Genomic DNA, 16,223 nt, shown 5'->3' on the forward strand with positions numbered 1-16,223 from the left:
GTCATACTGGGCATACTCACACACTTAAACAAACTAAGCAAATGTCAGTCAACAACATACTGAAAGGTCATACTGGGCATGCTCACACACTTAGGCCATGTCTGAGTACAGCAGTAGGCCACACATATCTGGCAGTTGCAGTTCTTACTCCAGACACTTGTCACTATTCACCAATCCTGCCTTGCGCACACAGTGATATGAAAACAGACCCATATAATATATTGGACCCCTGTCATAATCAAACTATGTAGTACAAGTACTTAAGCTGTTCAAAGAAAGTGAAAATCCAAAGAAGATCAATAAATCTCTGATCAGTATCATCAAGAAACAATGAGCACTCCTAACATTATTCAAGCTATGTTCTGGCAACAATATTGCCAAAGAGTCCATAGACAACCACAAAGCTTTCTTTAGCTATGTCATAAATATCAATGTAAACTCATATATGTTCTGAGTTAGTGCAAAGTGTAAATGAATACATGTACATGACTGACATGTCAACATCTTGTTAGACAGGTTCATACATATTTACCCACCTCTCACTGAGAAAAGGGCCCATTACCATAGCTGAAGATTGTGAAAAGCCAGAAATCACATATACAATGGTTAAACAGCTCTATCCAAACCTAAAAACAGGGTGTCTATGGGATGACATGGTGTCCCTGGCTGTATCATATGTGAACTTCAAAACAAACAGACCCTGCACCTGAACAGTCTGCTGAGACTCACCCTCTGTACAGGATATGAAACTGTTGAATGGGTTACAGCAACATTTGGCACACTCCACAAGTGTTGGTACACAACAGACCATGGGAACTATGGTCTTATAAGCCTAATAAGCCTGATCTGCAAGGCCATGGAGTCCATCATTATGGAACACATAAACAGAGCTACTGGGAGCCTACAAACACCCAACCCTACCCATTTTGGTTTGGTCAGGGGCAGATCATCGTCCCTAAACCTGCTAGACAGTTTTTAAGGCAGTTACCCAGGACATATGTCAATGAAATGAGCTACACACAGCCTTGAAAACCCTTTTCCAACATCCCACACACATGTCATATCCACAAAATCAACAACCTGTGCATAAACACGTATGTCATCTGATGGATTGCCAGCTGGAGCACAGATAGATCCCACAAGGTAAGAATTGTGGTCTCCCTGTTGGACTATAAACTGGTAACAACTGCTGTCCCCCATGGCTCAGTCCTGGGACCCCTCCTGTCTGGTGCATACTTTTCAGAAATACAGTCAAACACATGAGGGCTATGGTTAGCAAAGTTTGTGGATGACTGCAAAAAGGTTGTTATAATCAATGTTTGGGACAACAGAGACATCCTTAAAAAGGGTCTCAGTCAGACAGATGTAGTGTCAAAATTATGGCCTCGAGCTACAGTCATACAAATACCACATAGGTGCCAACACCCTAAATATGGAGGTAATAATAAGGGATCTATGGACACATGTGGATAGTCATCTCTACTTCCAGAAACACATTCACAAAGTGGTTAGAAAATCATGCTATGTGTTCCCACAAATTGCCACGGTCTTTGCATGTAGGTCAAAGGAGGTTCCCTCTACTCATCAGACATCAGACACATCAGAGAGTGTCACAGCACACTTGCGATGAATCTGACTGGGCACCTTCAGCAGCTGGAAAGACCACTGAAGTACCTCAACAAGAGGATTACTGGCCTCAAACAGTTGCTCCATGCAACAAGACTGAAGTTAACTCAATCTGTACTCTGTTGCATACTGTCTACTCAGGCAATCTCTGCCCAACAGACAGGTCCATGTCCAATGCAGAACTGATGTACATGCTCTATCTGAAGTAAACCCAAGCTCACTGTGCCACATGCTCTAGGGATATCATCATCACAACAATAAATAGAACATGTTGGAGGGATACATTACTAACTCACAGACTTTCCTTGCTTTGGAACAGGCTCCCAACCTACATTAAACTGAGTCCCTCACTGACACTCTTCCAGAGGAGCCTTGATGAGTGTATGTGAAACTGAACCATCACATCATGGACCACTTCATCAGCTCTACTACACAGAGGCCTAGGGAACTAACCCCATGTGTGGTGATAGCTGCACACTCTGGCCTTACTAGTATATGCCTTCAGGCAGATAGCCTATTACCTACCTATGTACCTATATATATGTAGGGGGAACACAGTATAATAAGCTAAAGATGGATGGGCAGAGATGTGTGTAAGAGGGTGACCATGACAGGAAGCCATCCAGGACTGTCCCACCCAGCACACATCCCAAAGGAACAAAAGACATGAGGTGCACATCTCACCCACTGTACATAATAGCCACCAGTATCTGTAAGCATTACCGTGTATGTGGTGCATGTGCCTGCTGTACAAGATGACTGTACAATGAAGTACACATCTACTATCTGTAGACATGTACCTGTCACATAGTTTCATAGGTATGTAGTAGACTATCTTCACGAAGGCATATATTAGCCTAAGCAAGTTGTGCAGCTTTCACTACCCCATTGGGTAGTCTCCTAAGCCCTAGTTCTAACAGTTAGTACCTTAAGCCCCTTTCTAGTGGGGCTGCTGATGTGATGCCTGGCGTGAATTGTCTGTTTCCCATCCATTCATCAAGGTTCTTAATGAAGAGTGTCAGCGAGGGGCTCTGTCTGATGTACATTGGGACTCTGTTCCACAGTAAGGCAAGTGTCTGGGATGGTAGTCTATCCCACCAGCATGTTGTATTCATTGTTGTGATGAGGTTCATATCCCTGGAGTGTGTAGTGTGACTCAGTTTTGTTATCAGTAGATGGAGCATGTTCAACAGTTATGTGTTGGACGTGGCTCTGTATGTTAAGCAGAGTGTGCCTCTGAGTAGGCGGTACACAACGGAGAACAGATTTAGTTTTACCAGTTGTGTTGCATAACAGAATTGTTTGAGGCCAGTAATCCTCTTGGTGAGGTACCTCTGTGGTCTCTCCAGGTGCTGGATATGCTTAGTCGAGTACATCCAAAATGGTGCATTGTACTCAGTGATGGCCCTCTACTCTTAAGTCATCAGACCCATCATTGTACTCAATGATGGGTCTGATGACTTAAGAGTAGAGGGCCACCACTATCTCTTTTGATCCTGATGCAAACCCTTTGTTGATTAGCTGGGCCACATAGGATTTCCTAATCACTTTGGCAACATGGTTGTCAAAGGAAAGATGACTATCTACTTGTGTCCCCAGATCCCTTATTACCTTGTCAGTTTTTAGAGGGTAACATCTATGTGGTAGTTTGTGGGTGCTTTGTTTTCCCCAAAGGGGATTACTATGCATTCTTTCACATTGAGCTTGAGGCCATGATTCTGACACCACACATCTCTCTCATAGAGTCCCTTCTGGAGGAATATTTGTGTCATCCGGGGAATCTATTATGGCAAACACTTTACAGTTCCCAGCAAAATTAGTCAACCACAACCCTCCTGTGTTGGCATGTACTTTTGAGAAGTCTATACCAAACAAGAGGGACCCTAGGACTGAACCCTGGGGGCCACCAGTTGTTACCGGTGTAGAGTCTGACATGTAGCCAGCAACTGTTAATTTGTGGAATCTATCTGTGAGCCAGTTTGCAATACATCTTGTGATATATGGATTCATGCCCAGGTTGGTGAGTTAATCTATGATACCTGACTGGGGAATGCTGTCAAAGGCCTTAGAAAGGTATAGGTAGGCTGTGTGGAGCTCCTTTCAGTCATGTGTAGGCTGGGTAACTGTCTCAAAGAAATCCACCCAGTTCAGGAGGCGTGATCTGCATTTGACGAAGCCAAACTGGGTGTGCTCAACTGTGTGAAGGTTCCCAATGTCTTTATTCTTGACTTCCATTATGATTGGCTCCATTGCCTTGCAAATCAGATTTGTCAGGCTCATAGAGCATGAATGCAAAGGGTCTTTTGTGGCCCCACCCCTGTGGAGTGGGAAGAACATTGCTGTGCAACATTCTATGGGTACATATCCTGTACAGAGCATGTAGACAGAGGTGTAGGTATCCTTGATGAATATGGATACATCCTCACCGTATGTGCTATGATCCAGGTTCTGATGCTGGAAGGTATGGAATGAGTATTATCCTGGTAATGCTGGTATGCTCTCTGGAACCTTGAACTAGGTTTCTGTTACTGCACAGATATCAATATTCTCCATACTGAGAAGTGCCTCGAGTGTGTGCATTTGGAGGCTGAGACTTCTAGCAATTTGTAACATTTAGCTTACTTTGTGGTTATTTGTGTTGGTTACGGGGTTTGGTTTGTCCTGAGTGACCTGTGTTCCACACCTGAAGTGAATGCCTCATTGGTCTGATCTGACCATAAGCTAATTACCCTACATATTCACATTCTTACCCCACCCCCCCATTAAGGAAACCATGTTAAAAAATTTCTCCAAAGCCAACTTCATGCTTCTTAAGACAGAAGTGGTGAACTTCATGACACCCATGCAGATGGACAATACAGTTACTACTACTGAATCCAACACAATTGCACTTTATAAGCACTTACATGAGTGCATGGATCGTGCTATCCCAAACAGAACCAAGACACTATCTTCCAAGAAAAGTAAGCCAATCTGGTGGTCCCCTGCCATAAACAAACTATACAACAGAAGGAAGAAACTGTTGCAAAAGAGGGTAAAATCCCATGAGTGGAGGAGCTCCCTGGTCAGCCTCAGCAAGAAGCTGCGATCCCTGATAAAATCCTCCAAAGCTAGTTATGAAAACAAAACTGCCACTGATTCTAAAGACAACCACAAAGCATTCTATAGCTATGTCAATAATCTCAATGGCAACACTCAGATCTGCTCTGAGTTACAGCACAATGGCACTAAATATACAGACCCAACTGATATCGCCAACATCCTGGCAGATAGGTTCAGTGCTAACTTTAGCTCCTTTTCACCCATGAAAGAGCCCATCTCTATACCGGAAGAATGCAAAGTTCCTGTCATCACAGGTGCACAGGTAAAAAACACACTCTCCAAAGCCAGGAACACAGCATCTGTGGGACCAGACAACATCCCAGGCTGCATTCTACATGAAGCACAGAACGAACTGGCACCACACCTAAGTACCATGTTCAGTCATAGCCTCACCTCAGGCTTTGTGCCTGCTGAATAGTGCACAGTGATGGTTATCCCACTACACAAGGGGAGAGCCACCACGGACCCTGGGAACTAGCACCCCATTAGCCTGATGAGCCTGGTCTGCAAGGCCATGGAACGTATCAATCATGGAACTTATAAACAAAGACATTGGTAATCTCCAAACTCTGGACCCCAACCAGTTTGGGTTTGTAAAAGGCAGATCATGTCTTCTAAACCTGATAGACTTCTTTGAAGCAGTCACCAAAGCTGTAGACGAGGATAAGGTGGTTCACACAGCCTATCTAGACCTTGTCAAGGCTTTTGACACCATTCTCCCACTCTGGAATTATAGATAAAATCACTAAACTAGGTATAAATCCCTATATCAGAAGATGGGTTGCCAACTGACTCACTGACAGAACTGACACTGTGAAAGTAGCAGACTCCCAATCCGACTTCAGACCAGTGACAAGTGGAGTAATGCAGGGTTTAGTCCTGTGTCCTGTCCTCTTTGGTATCTACTTCCCTGAAGTACAGGCTAACACAGAAGGTCTTTGGCTAATGAAGTTCACAGATGGCTGCAAACTAGGAGCCATAATCAAAACTACTAATGATGCGGACATCCTACAAAAGGGCCTCACTGAGACAGATGCCTGGTGTCAAAGCCATGGCCTCAAGCTCAATGCCAAAAAGTGCATTGTCATCCCATTTAGTAAAAACTCTGTACCCATGAACTACAATATAGGTGGTAGTATACTTAACACTGAAAGTGTGATAAGAGACCTTGGGACACAGGTGGTCAGTAGTCTCTCCTTTGATAATCACATCGCCACAGTAGTCAGGAAATCCTTCTACATGGCACACCTCATCACAAAAGGTTTCTCATGCAGAAAAAAAGAGGTCATTGTTCCCCTCTACTTATCACTCATTAGATCCTTTATAGAGTACAACGCCCCTTTTAGTATGTACCTCACAAGACATCTACAACAACTGGAAAGGCTGCAGAAATACCTCACAAAGAGGATTACCAGCCTCAAACACATGCCCTACACAGACCGTCTCAAAAAACTCCAGCTTTACTCTGTCACATATCACCTACTCAGTGGTGATCTAAGCCTAACATGCAAAGCTATGTCAAACCCAGAGCTGTTGGACATGCCCCACTTAAAGAAATCCCAATCCCTCCAAGCTACACACTCTAGGGACCTAAACCTTGTCACCACAATAAACCGAACATGCCGGAGGGATAGATTCCTGTCCCAGAGACTTCCCATACTACAGAATAAACTACCTATCTATATCAAACAAAGCTCCTCATTAGCACTCTTCAAGAAAAATCTTGATGATTGGATGGGAAATAGGAAATTCACCCCGGGGATCACTTCTGTGTCTCTGCTCGTCATGGCACAGGAAAATAAATTTCTTGGATGGCAAAAGCCGGGGTACCTTTTTGGCTGGGCTTGTATAGGCTCCAGGGCCAATAGCCTAGTACCTACCTATGAACCTATGAACCTTTGAGCCTTGCTTAAAACAGGTAATATGGGGACAGCAAGAGTCTTGGCCAGTATTCAGAAGCATAGGGGCGACAGGTGCAAACCATCTGTAACGAAGCAACAAGGCTTGTCTATCATGTCAACACAGGCAAACAGAGACTGGAGCCCCTTTGAATGACGCCAGTAGCTCAGCCAATTGTTGAAGTTTATCATCTTTCTGTTGTATTGCAGTATCATGTAGGTGAAGGTAAGATGCTACTCAAGGTCAGGGTCATACCAGCCTGGACTACATGACCATAGAGCTACTATATATCTCTTGTCATGTTATCCTGGGAGGTATGTCTCAGATCATTCACACTGACATGTACAAAGAACATGTCATATATGTACCTATAGGTCAACAAATGTAAAATAAAAATAAATAAACAAATAAATAAATAAATGTACCTGTTCTGGAGTGATGTAAGTGCTTGTGTTATGTGGTGGATCATAGTACCTGACAGACAACTGACAGTAACCTTCCCCTTGTCCAGCCGAGTGAGTGGAACATCTGTGTACCTTACTATGAAGTCACCTATTACTAGTGTTTTGGGTATGTTGTTTTGCCTTAGGTCTTGTTGTGAGGCACACTGCTTTGGTGTATTATGTGTTTTCTGGTGTGTGCTTGGAGGTGCATGTTGCTTGCTTGTCTGCTTAGGAGGACACTCTCTCTTTTTCAGATTAATATTTGTATTCTCCGAGTATGGTAATGTGTATTTATGTGTGTGTTTTGCTGGTGCTTAGGTCTATGTGAGACTGTTGGTGTTGTGGTTGTATGACCCTACTCCTCCTGACTGTATTGTACAGTATTGGGTTGACAGGGCTTAGCCACTGGTTTGACCTTGTGTGTGCCAGCATGTGGTGCATCAACCCATATATGATATGGTCAGGGCCTATGCATGCAAAACACTCACAATACACCTAGTATGATAAGCCTGCTGAGGTTAGCAAATGTGAAAAAAACCTTTGGGCAAACTGTCATCAAGTAATGTCTGTATTGCACCCTGTAACTCCATATTGCTTGCTGAAGTGTAAAGACGTACTTAGTTTGGATTAAGAACCTTGCACTTGCCAGTTGTGTGTGTGTGTGTGTGTGTGTGTGTGTGTGTGTGTGTGTGTGTGTGTGTGTGTGTGTGTGTATGTGTGTCTGTCTCTCCCTGGGGAGAGAGAGCAACCTTTTTGGAGACTACTCACACCCCTTAAAAGTGGTATACTCTTCTTTGTCAAGTCTGATGATGTCAACATCCTGCAAATATACCTGTGGAAAGGTGAAATCTCAGTAATGTGTATAGCGCATTGAGTAAATGCATATTTCTGCATTATCATAATGTAGTTAGATAGGGGTTTGAATCCTCCACTTGGTGAGTGTGTGTGTCTCTCTGGGGAGACTACTCACACCCATTAAAAGTGGTATACCTGTAGAAAGGTGAAATCCGAGTACTGTGTATAGCACATTGCGTAAATGCATACTGCTGTCGTATCATAATGTAGTCAGGAAGGGGTTTGAATCCCGTACTTGCCAATTGTGTGTGTGTGTCAACCTGGCGAAGAGCAGCCTTTTTGCAGAATACTCACACCCCTTAAAAGTGGTATACTCATCTTTGTCAAGTCTGATGATGTCACCATCCTACAAATATACCTGTGGAAAAGAGAAATCCAAGTCATGTGTATAGCGTGTAGTGCAAATATGTACAGCTGTAGTATCATCATTTAATTAGGTAGGGGTTTGAAGCTTGCACTTGTCAACTGTGTGTGTGTCTCCCGGGGTAAGAACAACCTTTTTGGAGAATACTCACACCCCTTAAAAGTGGTATACTCATCTTTGTCAAGTCTGATGATGTCACCATCCTACAAATATACCTATGGAAAAAAGAAATCCCAGTAATGTGTATAGTGCATCATGTAAATGTGTACTGCTGCATTATCATAATGTAGTTAGGTAGGGGTTTGAATCCCACACTAGCCAACTGTGTGTTTGTGTGTGTGTGTCTCCCTGGGGAAGAGCACACTTTTTGGAGAATTCTCACACCCCTTAAAAGTGGTATACTCATCTTTGACAAGTCTGATGATGTCACCATCCTACAAATATACCTCCGGAAAAATGAAGTCCTAGTAATGTGTATAGTGCATTGTGTAAATACATACTGCTGTAGTATCATAATGTACTTGGGAAAGAGTTTGAATCTCGCACTTGCTGAATGTGTGTGTTCCAGGTGTGTGTGACACCACTGGTCAATGTGGAGTGGGTTTTGATTTTTCTAGTGTATGACATATCACAATGACAACTGTATGTGCATTACACATGTAAGATAGCTATGGGGCAAAGCCATATACGTACATGTGACCTCAATTATTTCATAGGTGGGTACTCTGCTTTCACCATGAATGCATTTGTTATCTTTGCCAGAGCGTGCTGGCGCTTTCCAGACCTTAGGTCACTTCTGTATGCTAGTAACAAGCTTAGCCACTGCAGTGGTCCCTGGGCTATGTCTTCTGTTTCACATCCACTCATCACGGTTTCTATTGAAGAGTGTGAGTGAGGGTTTATGCTTGAGGTATATTTGAATCCTGTTCCAAAGCAAGCAAAGTCTGGCAAAGATGACTAATCATTATAGGTGTGCAACAACATCTGTGGATCTGCATGCAAACCCTTTATTGCTTATGTGCTCCACAGAGGGATTTCCAAAACCCTTTGGTAATGTGATTATCAAAGGAGAGATGACTAATCACATGGCTCTATGTATACATTAGTTCCTGTTCCACATTTTGGGGGCTACTACCTATGTTGTACTCTGGGGATATTTTGTTTTCTAAAAGTGGATAACTGTGCTTTCTTTGGCTTATAGCTTTACAGCATGAATGTGACACCAGGTATCTGTTTCTATGATACCCTTTTGGAGGATATGTGTGTCATCTGGAGAATAAAGTATATCCCACAGTATGCATTTTCATCAAACGTGGGAAGACATATCCCTACTGTGTTTGCTTGTACCAAACAAAGCTATATGCCAAACAGGAGTGGTCCCAGGAATGAGTGCAGGTGAATACCACTTGTTACTGGCATAGAACTGTACATGGAGGCTGCAAATGTTACTGTGTGTACTACATCTGTGCGTCAGTTGTCAATCCATCATCTAACAATTGTTTATGGTCAGTCTGTTGAGGTTATGTATAATACCAGAATGTGGGAAGGGTATAAATTGCTAGTGAGCTATAGCTTGGCTGTGTAGACCTCCCCTCCCTCACCTATAGCCTTGTTAACTGGTTTGAAGTCTACTAGGTGTAGGACCCATGATCTGGCCTTTAGAGAACCTAAGTGGGTATGGTGGAGTGTTTGCAGGTTCATAATGTCTCTGTTAATGAGTTCCATAATGCTGTGCTTCACAGCCTTCCCGATAACATTTGTATGGCTTATAGGGTGAAAGTTTCCAGGATTTGTTGTAGTTCTACCCTTAATCAATTTATGTTAACATTTGCACTGGGTGTAATGAGGGTGGACAGGTTTAGGAATAAGTATGTTAGAGGGTCAGCCCAGGTTTGAAGGTTAGTAGACCAAGCCAGATAAGCAGGATTAAGTTGGTTTGTACATGCGCTGAGGAGGGATACAGAGTATATTGTGAAATTGATGCTAAGGGTGAAGCTGCCAGGTAAAAGGAAAAGAGGAATGCCTAAGATGAGGTTTATGGCTGTGGTGAGAGAGGACATGCAGGTGGATGGTGTGACAGCGCAAGATGCAGAGGGCAGGAAGAAATGGAAACAGATGATCCCCTAATGGGAGCATCCAAAAGGAGAAGAAGAAGAAGATGTTGTAGCTCAACCCTTGTGGACTGTGAACACCCTTACCGTGTGTCATTCCACAAGTATGTAACCTGTATAGAGGCTGCATCTGAACAGAGTGTTTAGGTGAGTTATGACTTCATATGTCAGCTTGTGTATGACACAGCCAGGGACACTGTCCAGTACCATTGTCACTGTGGTTTGGACTTTGGTAAAGAGATGTTTTAACTAGAGTGTCTGTGAATCATCAGGTTTTACATTCTTCAGGTCTGGAAATTTGGCCCTTTTGTAATGACAGGGTGGTGAAATCCACATTCAAACTGTCTGACAAGAAATTGGTAATGTCAGTCAGATAAGTGTACTTTGTGACCGTTTACATTAGCTGTGACCCGATCTGAGATTTCCCCTGTAGATTATACACAACACTAAAGAAAGCTTTAGTGTTGTCTTAGGAATCCTTGCCATTTTGTATTTTGAAGCTTGCCTTGTATGTTTATTGAGGGATTGTATTTTCCCAATGATACTGACCAGAGAGGTTATCCCTTCTTGGTATGTAACTCTTTTTTTGGTACAACTTCACACCTTCTATTATATATTTAGTTTATGGCAGGGGTCCATGAGACTAATGCACTTTTACTGTATACTGAGAATTTCTTGTGTTTGTGATAGCACGGTCCATGCAACCCTGTAGGTGAACAGTGTGCATTACTAAAGGATAATGCAGCTGGGACAGTGTTAACATTAGTAATGCAAACCAATGACAGATAGCAACAACAGCATCATCCACAGCACATTGTAAACCCATGTCACACACACACATTCGTACTCAAGTTCCAAAATGTGTGTAGTACAATGCATACTGGCCACCAATAGAAACTATGGAGTGTTAACACTGGCCAGTACAGGGCATGTCACCCTGCCCATGTGTCCAATATACATGTACATGTAGACAGTGCACCACCACCATGTTCACAAATGGACACCTGCAAACCTGTGTTGCACACACCCCACACTTACTGTCCACTGTATAACACATGCTGACACACCTACACACATCAGCCAAGTGGCACATGGGCAAACAAAACACAATTGGAATAAACACTGGTGAAAACAATACAACATTGCTAATTACATCTTTAATGCATCATGACTGCTCAGCTACACCTTCAAGGATATCATTACACTTTGCGGCTGACATGCTACACATCCAACCATTGCTATACTTTATTAAAGTCACCCAGTGCATCAGCACCATGTTAGCCTGTTCCTGCATCAATGTTACGGATGACAGGATGTGGCACAGGTTTCATCATATACACAGGGTGTGTTGTTGGTTTGCCAGAGGCCTACACTGAGCCATACAATTGACATGTGTGTGTGAGTGTGTGTTTGAGGGCCATGAGTACTGTTATGGGTCAATGTTGATGTAATGTGTGCATGTATGTGTTTGCCCTAGGTTTCTGGTTTATGTGTGTGTGTGTCTGCATGCACACAGTTCCACCATGTGGCTGCCATATACGGGGATTTGCGAGACAGCTACAGACTGTACCTGGCAGGCATTACAGATCACCATCTCTGGCCATGGATACGGAACCTGTGCCTGACAGGGGTGCTACAAACAGTATCAGATACTAATCCAGATTGGGTACTATCCGAAGAGGTTGACATATGTCCACTGGATCCAAATCCCTGCTGAGACTGGCCAGAGCCACATGCATGTGATCTGCTAGGACTGTCTATGGACAGACCCCCCCCCAACATTACTGGGGCTGGTACTGGCACTATGGGAGCAGCTGTGACTTGCTGGACATCCACGGCAACCTCCAGCTGCTGATGTTCCTGGCATACGTCAACATCTCAACTGTCTCGCACTGTCCTGACACATGGACATGACATTGTGGAGGACATCCAATGTCTCACCCTAACGTCTATCAATGACCTCAGTGTAGTTAAGTATGGCACCTGCTAGGTCATGGATACTGTCATTTACAGAGGTGTAATGAGCCCTCTGTGCCCTTAGCCCCTGTCTGGTGTACCACTCCATTTGTGTCTATGCCTCCATGACAGCCTGGAACATGCATGTGGTAGAAGGAGGTGTGGCACATCTGCCAGGGGCATGATGACCAGCAGTGCTCTATGTGGTACCATTCCAGACATCTGGCTATGGCTGCTGTGTCCTGATACATGTGCTATAGATACCACACTGTCCTGGCCAGTGCCAACCATACACTGTCCCTCAGCTAAGGGCAATGGTGATGATGGAGGTACAGGCAGTATGACTGTGTGCATGGATGAGGTGGAGACTTGTGTACTGTCAATTGGTGGCCCAACAACAGACCCTGACAAACCTGCCTGTGCCTCAACACACCTATCCTCATCATCACTGTCTGTCTCAGCGACACCAAGTTCCCTGCTGTACTGATCCAGCCCCACCTCGGCACCTGTGAGAGGAAAACAGGAAACACACTTTAAGACCTGAACATGACTTCAGACCACAAGCACACATGCACACATGCACCTATGTGCACATGCACACATGCACACATACACACATGCACACATGCACACACACAAAACTACACTCCTCCCTAAAGCAGACACACACACCAGCAATCACAGAACATACACAATAGCAGGTGATGGTGGGGTACAGCATCACAAGCAAAACAGTCATATTACACATGTCAGCATGCAGGACATGTGTTGCTCAACAACATGCAGTGCAAGTGTAGTCAGTCCTTGTTACTAACAGTATACATGGCTTTGATGCATGTGTTTTGTTATTAGGTGATGGTCCTCCCCCTGGAACACAATGCATACATGGGCACAGCATTGCTGTGCAGGTATTCATAACCCTGTAATGTACTGTGTACCATAACTCACAGGTTTACATACCATTGCTGGATATGTATCTGTGTGCCAAATAGGTATCCAATGCTGATTACAGCCTCTGTGTCTTTAGCAAATAAATGTGGACACATTTTTAGCACATGCATGATGCGTATTCACACAACATCATCAGTGGTGCATGGATAATTGATGGAATACCATTCAGCCACATACCCAATGTACGGTACTTATGGTGAGTGTAGATCATATTGTGGACATGCCAGTCTCATCCATGACATGGCATGCTAAAACACAACTGCATATTTAAACACTACACATACCCAATATGTGTCATATGACCTAGCCACTCAATAGCATCACAAGACATATATGTGTCAGTTGTGCAAATGGTGATTGGTATGCATACTGTTTAGAGTTGCATATGTGTACACACACACATCATTATGGTGTGTAGCAATGACAGCTATGTGTAGTACTGTGGTTACAATAACTGGATGGGGTATAGTACCATAGGCCATCATCATGAAGCATCAGGTGGTCACTCAAGGCTACAAATGTTTCACAAACCAGCACTAATCATGTTGTGCCGGAACTATACTACCTTGGCTAAATTCACAATTTCACAACCAGTTGTTACGTGAGTTTGTAAGGAGGCCAATAAGGAGCATTCCCTGACAGGAATGTGTAGTGTGTTGCAGAGTGTTTAAATGCCCCAGGATAGACCTCTACCCCTCATGTATAGTATGTGTAATGTGTGGATGAGATTTTGGATATTGGAGTGTGTCTTTACAGAGGGTTTGGAAATCCTTTATGTGTAGCATGTTAAAATGTTCTGTGTATGACATAGATGTGTATGTTTTTTGCATGTTGAGTATCAACTGTGCATATCCAATGGTCACTACAGTCTAGCCACATTTTTTTGAGATGGTCTGGGTATTGCATGTGTTTGAGGCAGCTAATTACATTAGTGAGATGTGCGTGCTCTTACACCAAACATGCACAGCATGCATTATGGGTAGGTGTGTTACATGTGTACATGGCCTACACCTTAACTATGACATGCACGTTTTATTTACAATAATAAATGTAGAACACACTCACCAGCATCTGCCTGCTGCCTTGATGTCACCCCAGAGGGACCTACATAGAGATGAGGCAGTTTGTCAGTGGCCACAACTGTGGCATTGCTACTGTGTGTTTGCAATCTTACAGTACAACAACAGTTTACATTCACAGGGCTACAGATTATGTTCCAAATGATCAGTATTGCACAACAACAGGCTCCACATCTTTGAACAACACAGTCCACATCTCCCATATGCATGATCTACCAATACAGGTAACAGTAGTCTACAGATATGCCATGTTACCTGCATGCTCCATGTGTGCTTGCTGGGTGGCTCCAACCTCCATCATGGTGTATGTCTGCTGCTGTTGGTGTTGTTGGGCAGGTGCCACCAGCCTCAGGAGCAGCTCCTCCACTCTGGTGAGGGGGGGATGGGTAGTAACACCACCTCCTGTTGCAAGCTGTTGTCTATGAACATCAGCGGTACACTGACAGACATGTTTGAGAAGATCACTGCAGTGGTGGCGTACCTGCTTATATGTCTGGTTATGCAGGCCTACCTCATTGACCCTGCGGGCAACATCTTGCCACATTGCAGTATGCTCCTGCTGGTCCTGGCTGGTTCATGAGAACATGAGACGGTAGTGCTGAATCATACTGCTAGTAATGATATCATCTTCAGCACTACTGTAACTCGGGTTCCTGCAATGGACCATGATCCCTGGAAGACATAAATACAAAAATATGTCTGAGCAAGTCATATGGCACATTTAACATTATACAATATGGATATCACTGAACTGACATATATAGCAACCTATAAGCTAACCGAGAGTGAAACACTGTAACTGTCACTTATCACTGCTCACCCCACAACTGCTTGAAAGTGCCTTGCTCACTCTCTATCTAATGAACCATGTTCTGCACAGCAACAAAATAAAATCACTATATAAGACTATACAAGAGTACCTGGCACACTGTATGCAACATGATACACCGCCTAGTCACAGCAGATATACATCAAGCTGATGTGTAAAGAAATATATCATCCATCACAATCAGTATAAGGTCCAGTAAATGTATTACTATTATACAACAAAACTTGTTAATGCCAAACCCATGGCCAAAATATGTGCACAATTGGGAATATAGGTTACATACTGCTGGAGTACACTATGAATGTTGATAGATACGCAGTTATATGTTTTACCACAAATATGTCAATGGACATGTTACAGACATACCCACATACACATAATTACAAGACACAAAGGTATGACAACCCAGATAAGCTTTCAGTGTGTACTACACAGAACTGTGTGTCAGTACTTACACAACCTTAATCTTGAGAAATGTAATCTGTGATGAATACAGGGATCACACAAAACAGTGGATGCAAGCAAAGTAGACATACATCATACTTTGTTGTACAGGTCCAGATCTTCAGGTAGTACTAGAGTACACACCGGATTTGCATTCTACATCAGTACCAATCAATAATCATAGATGTAGTGCTTTAGCCTCCAATGACACACCCTAGTTAAAACCAGTATGCAATAGCACTTGTTCTGCCTGCAACAAAATACACAGCTTTTGCTAGGATCAAAGCAAGGACCCATAATACCATAACATAAACAGTTTCCCACTAAGCTATCCCACAGATACATATCTTTGACATATTCACAAACATATTGACCATCACAGTCAGTCAACAGTACAGAGAATCTATTGCTACAAGTAGATGTAGGTGTGTATGAGTATATATATATATATATATATATATATATATATATATATATATATATATACACACACACATATACACATCCATTTGACTATAAATACATATATATGTAGGCACATATACATTTCACCTTTCACAGTGA

This window comes from Protopterus annectens, chromosome 11.part0, assembly GCF_019279795.1.
Source record: "Protopterus annectens isolate FY-2018-M chromosome 11.part0, PAN1.0, whole genome shotgun sequence".
Lineage (NCBI taxonomy): Eukaryota > Metazoa > Chordata > Ceratodontiformes > Protopteridae > Protopterus > Protopterus annectens.